Source organism: Procambarus clarkii, chromosome 78, assembly GCF_040958095.1.
Source record: "Procambarus clarkii isolate CNS0578487 chromosome 78, FALCON_Pclarkii_2.0, whole genome shotgun sequence".
In the NCBI taxonomy this organism is placed as follows: Eukaryota; Metazoa; Arthropoda; class Malacostraca; order Decapoda; family Cambaridae; genus Procambarus; species Procambarus clarkii.
In genome coordinates, this window is record NC_091227.1 from 6646065 (window position 1) to 6653015 (window position 6951).

At 36.6% G+C, this 6951-nt stretch overlaps 1 long non-coding RNA gene across 1 annotated transcript in view; it reads right to left on the reverse strand.

The window, feature by feature from the left end:
- LOC138357467 (uncharacterized) overlaps positions 1-54 on the reverse strand; it is an 8596-nt gene extending 8542 nt beyond the window's left edge. The window contains exon 1 of the long non-coding RNA XR_011225023.1: positions 1-54. This exon is cut by the window's left edge and continues 67 nt beyond it. This is a non-coding gene — a long non-coding RNA (uncharacterized lncRNA).
- Between the last annotated feature and the right edge of the window lie 6897 nt (positions 55-6951).

Genomic DNA, 6951 nt, shown 5'->3' on the forward strand with positions numbered 1-6951 from the left:
TGCTTTCTAAGGCGTCCATCTCATAACAAAAACAAATCCGTGCATTCATACACAAACAGAGATCCCGTGGTTATGCGAATACTTGCAATTCTTTTACTTAAAATAATAACAATTAGATTAATAATAATTAACATAATTTTTACTCAAGTTTCATAAAAATCATTAATACTATTTTAAATAAAAATTTATAAGACATCTAAGAACAGATACACAGACTTTGTGTGATATTTATTTCAACATTATATATTAATAGAACGTTGTAACTATTATTTTTAAATATTAGGTAGTTTCCAGCTTCGTATATCGCATATAAACGTTGCAAAAAGATTTTAGACTGAATTAACACATTACACATTTATGGAGTAATTAACAACAAAACAATCTTTATTTTCATTGCAGAACATATATCAGAGCATACTAGTGACTCATACATTTAAAATAGTGTGATTTTTAAACAATTCGGTTGTAAACCCGCAGAACCGCCTACCCGCCAAAGACGTAACATACGAAATGGTATATAATTCATTATTTTAAATTACATATATAATCATTAATAATTTTCGGCAGCTATCGAGGTTCTCCATAGGTAAATTCCTGTAATTCTAACAAGATGCTACTTGCTGTTTAGCTGTTTAAATTCTTGGAAAATTGTAATGACCAGCGACATAAAATATAACAATGAAATAGTAGCTGGTAACTGCAGGTGAACGAAAAATTAAATTCCAAATTGATTAGATGTTTTTCTAAATATAAAGATCGACCTGAAGGAATTTTATGAATTATGGACTAATTAAACAAAAAAATAGGTAATTTTACTTGAAGAACAGATACCAGAGAATAGTTAGTGAGTACATTTATATTGTATAATGGGAGAAAGCCCCAGGTAGCCGCGAATTAAAATAACCACCTACATTAATTGATAACTAGGAAATAGTATCTGGAAACTTTATCTGAACGAAAACACAATACCAATTTGTTTAGATGTTTTTCTTAATATAAAGATCAACAGTAAGGAATCTTATTCACTATGGACAAATTAACAAAAAAAAAAACGATAATTTTCATTGAGGACCATATATTAGAGCATACTTAGTCACTTATATATTAAAAGTATTGTGTATTTTGAACCATTGGGGTTGTAAACAAACAGAACGGCCTACCCGAAAAGTCGTAACATAAAATGTTGCATATGTTTGCTAATTTATTATTTGATAAATGATTATTATTAATTTACGACAACTATAGAGGTTTCCCATTAGTTAAATTACTGTAGTCTGACTAAATGCTACTACAAAACCTATATAAATCCTGGGAAAGTCACAATGACCAGCGACATTAAAGCATGGAGGGTTAAATAGTAACAGGCAACTGTCGGCGAACGAAAAATTCATTTCCAAATTTATTAGATGTTTTCCTAAATATAAAGATCGATAGGCTGGAATTTTCTGGATTATGGCCTAATTAAGGCAAAAATATATATATTTTTACTTGAAGAACAAATATCAGAGCATAGTCAGTGAGTTATAGAATAATAAGAGTGTGGTATTTCATTGTATAACAAGAGATAGTCCATGGAAGCGAAAATAGACGTAGTTTTACACAAAATAACGTCCAAAAACAGCCGTAGAGTCAAACGGCAAATGTTGACGTTCTTTTTAAGACGACAGGTTGGATGACGAGCCGGCATGGAGGGAGTGGAGTAGGGGGTGAGTCATGGATACGTTTTGCCTCCTGGTCAAAACGTTTTGTGCTACTGAGAGACGTATCTTGAAGGTAGCATCTTAATCTTGAATAATAAACGTAACTTCATGTAGAGAAGAGCAGGCTCAATCTCTCTTGAAAGAGATTATCGTCACAATATATATATATATATATATATATATATATATATATATATATATATATATATATATATATATATATATATACCTCTAATGCCAATGTAGGGACCCATAGCCTCGGAGAAGAAAATAAAAAGTATTCAGAGGAGACCTTGTGGTTTCTCACTGAACACTAATATTATCTTCTCCTACCACCCCTATTCTTTTGTATGTACACATATATATTTGCTTTATTTGAACTTTGTTACAAAAAATGACACTCCACACTCCTAGGAGTGTGCTGTCTTCAGGTTTAGTTTTATGGATATAGGCAGAAGACCCTCTATTCTCTCTACGATGCCCTGGTTGGAACATATTATTTCACATTTAGAAGGGTTCAGGGTGAGGCCAAAAACTGCACCTTGCTCCTGGATTTTTCTGTTGTCCTCCAGGAGGGAGTCTTGGGAACCAGCTAGGGTACCATCATCCAAGAACCAGATGTTAAGTTCGCTGGACAGGACCTCTGTGACTTGTTTGATGACTAAGCAGAAAAGGAGAGGAGCAAGAGGGTCACCCTGTTGGGTTATATATATACATATATATATATATATATACATATATATATATATATATATATATATATATATATATATATATATATATATGTATATATATATATATATATATATATATATATATATATATATGACAATGTCAGACCACGGAGGTCTGGAGACTGAAATTGATAAATGGTAAAATGATAAATTGATAAATTGACTGAAATTGAAATTTACTATGGAGACTGAAATTGATAAATGTTTGCCATTCCTAGATGTGCTTATTCATAGGGAAAACTCTTCATTAAAGTTTAGTGTTTACAGAAAACCTTCGAACAATTTATCTTATGTTCATTATTTTTCAGGGCATAAATACAATGTAAAAAAGTCAATTTTTTCTTCAATGTATCTAAGAGCTCTTCGAGTTGTGAGTCCAGAATTCTTAGATGAAGAATTTAAGAATATTGATTCGATTGGTCTTAAGCTTTGTTACCCACTGAATTTTTTGGAAGTTTGTCGTAACAAAGCTCGTCGTACATATTATAATAATGTATGCAGTGAAAGGACTCGCCCAAAGAATGTGTTATGTTTACCATATTTCTCTGGGTTTGAGAATATTGTCAAGGCCTTGCAACTTTTTAATATAGATGTAATGTTTAGCTACGAAAACACTGTTGGTAAGCTATTAGTAAGGAACAGCCCTCGTAGTGATAATTGCGTCATTTATAAAATACCTTGTAAGGAATGTAATAAGTTCTATGTCGGGCAAACATCTAAAGATTTAAAATGTAGAATATCGCAACATAAATACTCTGTAAGACATGGCCAATTATCTAATGCTTTGTTTGTGCATTTGTCAGAAAACGCTCACCAAATTGATTGGGAGAGTGCGTCTTCAATAACAAATTGTAAAAGCACCTATAACAGAAACATAATTGAATCCGCTTTGATACAGATCACCAAAGAAAGTAATTTGAATATTAGCAGTGGTCTATATAACTTAGATCCATTTATAATAGATCAGCTAAAGGGCGATTTAAGTAGAATCATTGAAAAACATTTGTCTCACTAATTTATTGTATATATTTACCTCTTTATGTTATAATTACCTATGTATTATGCTTGTATGTCTGCTGTATCAGATGGGCCATTGGGCTACATCGGATGGGCTAATTGGGTGCATCTGATGGGCCAATTTGCCTTCTGCGTTGTCCAAGTATTGTACCTCACCTTACTTCACCACTCTCTCCTGCCTATTTATACCCATCACTCGATCTGTAAAATGACCTTCTGAAGATGTATTTAATATACGAAAGTACTTAAGGAAATTTCCTGTTTCAATTTTCCTCCGTGGTCTGACATTGTCACATTCTTAATCACGTGTTTATTTTCGTGATATACACACACACATATATATATATATATATATATATATATATATATATATATATATATATATATATATATATTTTATTAAATATGACCGAAAAAGTAAGATTAATAATTCTAACACGAATTTTCTCAATCTTTCGTACATTATGCTTCACTGTTGGAGGTAAATCAAAAATCACTTCTCCAAAATTCATTTTTATTTCTAGTCTGACGCGACACGGGCGCGTTTCGTAAAACTTATTACATTTTCAAAGACTTCACAAATACACAACTGATTAGAACTTGCATTTCCCTGATTTTATATCTACATTTGAGTGAGGTGGGAAGGGTGATGTGGCATTACATTTGAGTGAGGTGGGAAGGATGATGTGGCATTAGAGGATATTAATAGGGTATTAAAAGTATCAACACAAGACAGAACACGAAACAATGGATATTGAATAGAAGTGTTTGTAGAAAGCCTATTGGTCCACATTTCTTGATGCTTCTATATTGGAGCGGAGTCTTGAGGTGGGTAGAATATAGTTGTGCAATAATTGGCTGTTGATTGCTGGTGTTGACTTCTTGATGTGTAGTGCCTCGCAAACGTCAAGCCGCCTGCTATCGCTGTATCTATCGATGATTTCTGTGTTGTTTACTAGGATTTCTCTGGCGATGGTTTGGTTATGGGAAGAGATTATATGTTCCTTAATGGAGCCCTGTTGTTTATGCATCGTTAAACGCCTAGAAAGAGATGTTGTTGTCTTGCCTATATACTGGGTTTTTTGGAGCTTACAGTCCCCAAGTGGGCATTTGAAGGCATAGACGACGTTAGTCTCTTTTAAAGCGTTCTGTTTCGTGTCTGGAGAGTTTCTGATGAGTAGGCTGGCCGTTTTTCTGGTTTTATAGTAAATCGTCAGTTGTATCCTCTGATTTTTGTCTGTAGGGATAACGTTTCTATTAACAATATCTTTCAGGACCCTTTCCTCTGTTTTATGAGCTGTGGAAAAGAAGTTCCTGTAAAATAGTCTAATAGGGGGTATAGGTGTTGTGTTAGTTGTCTCTTCGGAGGTTGCATGGCTTTTCACTTTCCTTCTTATGATGTCTTCGATGAAACCATTGGAGAAGCCGTTATTGACTAGAACCTGCCTTACCCTACAGAGTTCTTCGTCGACTTGCTTCCATTCTGAGCTGTGGCTGAGAGCACGGTCGACGTATGCGTTAACAACACTCCTCTTGTACCTGTCAGGGCAGTCGCTGTTGGCATTTAGGCACATTCCTATGTTTGTTTCCTTTGTGTAGACTGCAGTGTGGAAACCTCCGCCCTTTTCCATGACTGTTACATCTAGAAAAGGCAGCTTCCCATCCTTTTCCGTCTCGTAAGTGAAACGCAGCACGGAACTCTGCTCAAATGCCTCCTTCAGCTCCTGCAGATGTCTGACATCAGGTACCTGTGTAAAAATGTCGTCAACATACCTGCAGTATATGGCCGGTTTCAAGTTCATGTCGACTAAGACTTTTTGCTCGATGGTACCCATGTAGAAGTTTGCAAACAGGACACCTAGGGGAGAACCCATAGCGACCCCATCTACTTGCTTATACATATGCCCATCCGGGCTCAAGAAGGGTGCCTCTTTAGTACAAGCTTGGAGTAGTTTCCTCAGAATACTTTCTGGCATGTCAAGAGGAGTACAGGCTGGATCACGATACACTCTGTCGGCTATCATTCCGATTGTCTCGTCCACAGGTACGTTGGTAAACAGCGATTCTACGTCCAACGAGGCTCTTATCCCTGTGGCCCGTGCGCCCCGCAGTAAGTCCACAAATTCCTTTGGAGACTTCAGGCTGAAGGCGCAAGGAACATAAGGAGTCAGCAGGCCGTTGAGTCGCTTTGCCAATCTGTACGTGGGTGTGGGTATCTGGCTAATGATTGGCCGAAGTGGGTTTCCAGGCTTGTGCGTCTTGACATTTCCATACGCATATCCAGGTTTATATTCCCCAATGATCTTTGGCAGGTGGAGTCCGGATTTCTTGGCGTTCACAGTTTCGATCAGTTTGTTGACCTTTGCTTTTAATTCGGCTGTAGTGTCCTTCGTTACCCTTTGGAACTTAGTTTGGTCAGAGAGTATGATGTTCATTTTCGCCAGATATTCGTCTTTTTTAAGAATGACATATATTGGCGACTTGTCACCTCTCCTGACAACTATCTCCTTGTTCTCACGAAGGCTTTTAGCTGCCGCTCTAAGCTCGGGGGACAGTATGGTGCTTCTGTAGTTGCCTCGATTCTTTCCTCCTTCTGCAATAAGTTCTGCTTGTAAGGTATCTTTGGTAGTGACCTTCTTTTGTGTCTCGAGGTCGAATATGTCGTCCAACAGAATTTCCAACTCCACTTTCCGGGCCATTTCACTCGGTCTGGACATAACATGACAGTTTATGCCCAGATTTAGGAGAGTGACTTGGTCCTCAGTGAGGTTAATTCCTGCAAGGTTCAGGAAGCCATCTCTTGGTCGTGGAATTGCCATAGGTCCTCCATATAATGTTGTTAGTTTCTTGATAATCCTTGTTTCAGTGCTGAGGTGATGTTGGTCTGTGAGGATGTCGAGGTGTTGTTCAATGCGGGTACGGATACTATGGTCGATGTTGCTATTTCTCCACTCGTTTGTAGCATGAAGTAGTTGCGTTTTTTTGTCTTTGATTTCATTCTCTGCCTTGTATATCTGATCACGAATCAGATCCTGGCGATATTTTATCGTGAAGGCTTGATTCCTTGCTGCTGGGTCGTGCACTTTAACATTAGTATATTTTGGTAGCAGTCTTTCCTGTAGACATATTTTATTAAATATGACCGAAAAAGTAAGATTAATAATTCTAACACGAATTTTCTCAATCTTTCGTACATTATGCTTCACTGTTGGAGGTAAATCAAAAATCACTTCTCCAAAATTCATTTTTATTTCTAGTCTGAAACAAGGATTATCAAGAAACTAACAACATTATATGGAGGACCTATGGCAATTCCACGACCAAGAGATGGCTTCCTGAACCTTGCAGGAATTAACCTCACTGAGGACCAAGTCACTCTCCTAAATCTGGGCATAAACTGTCATGTTATGTCCAGACCGAGTGAAATGGCCCGGAAAGTGGAGTTGGAAATTCTGTTGGACGACATATTCGACCTCGAGACACAAAAGAAGGTCACTACC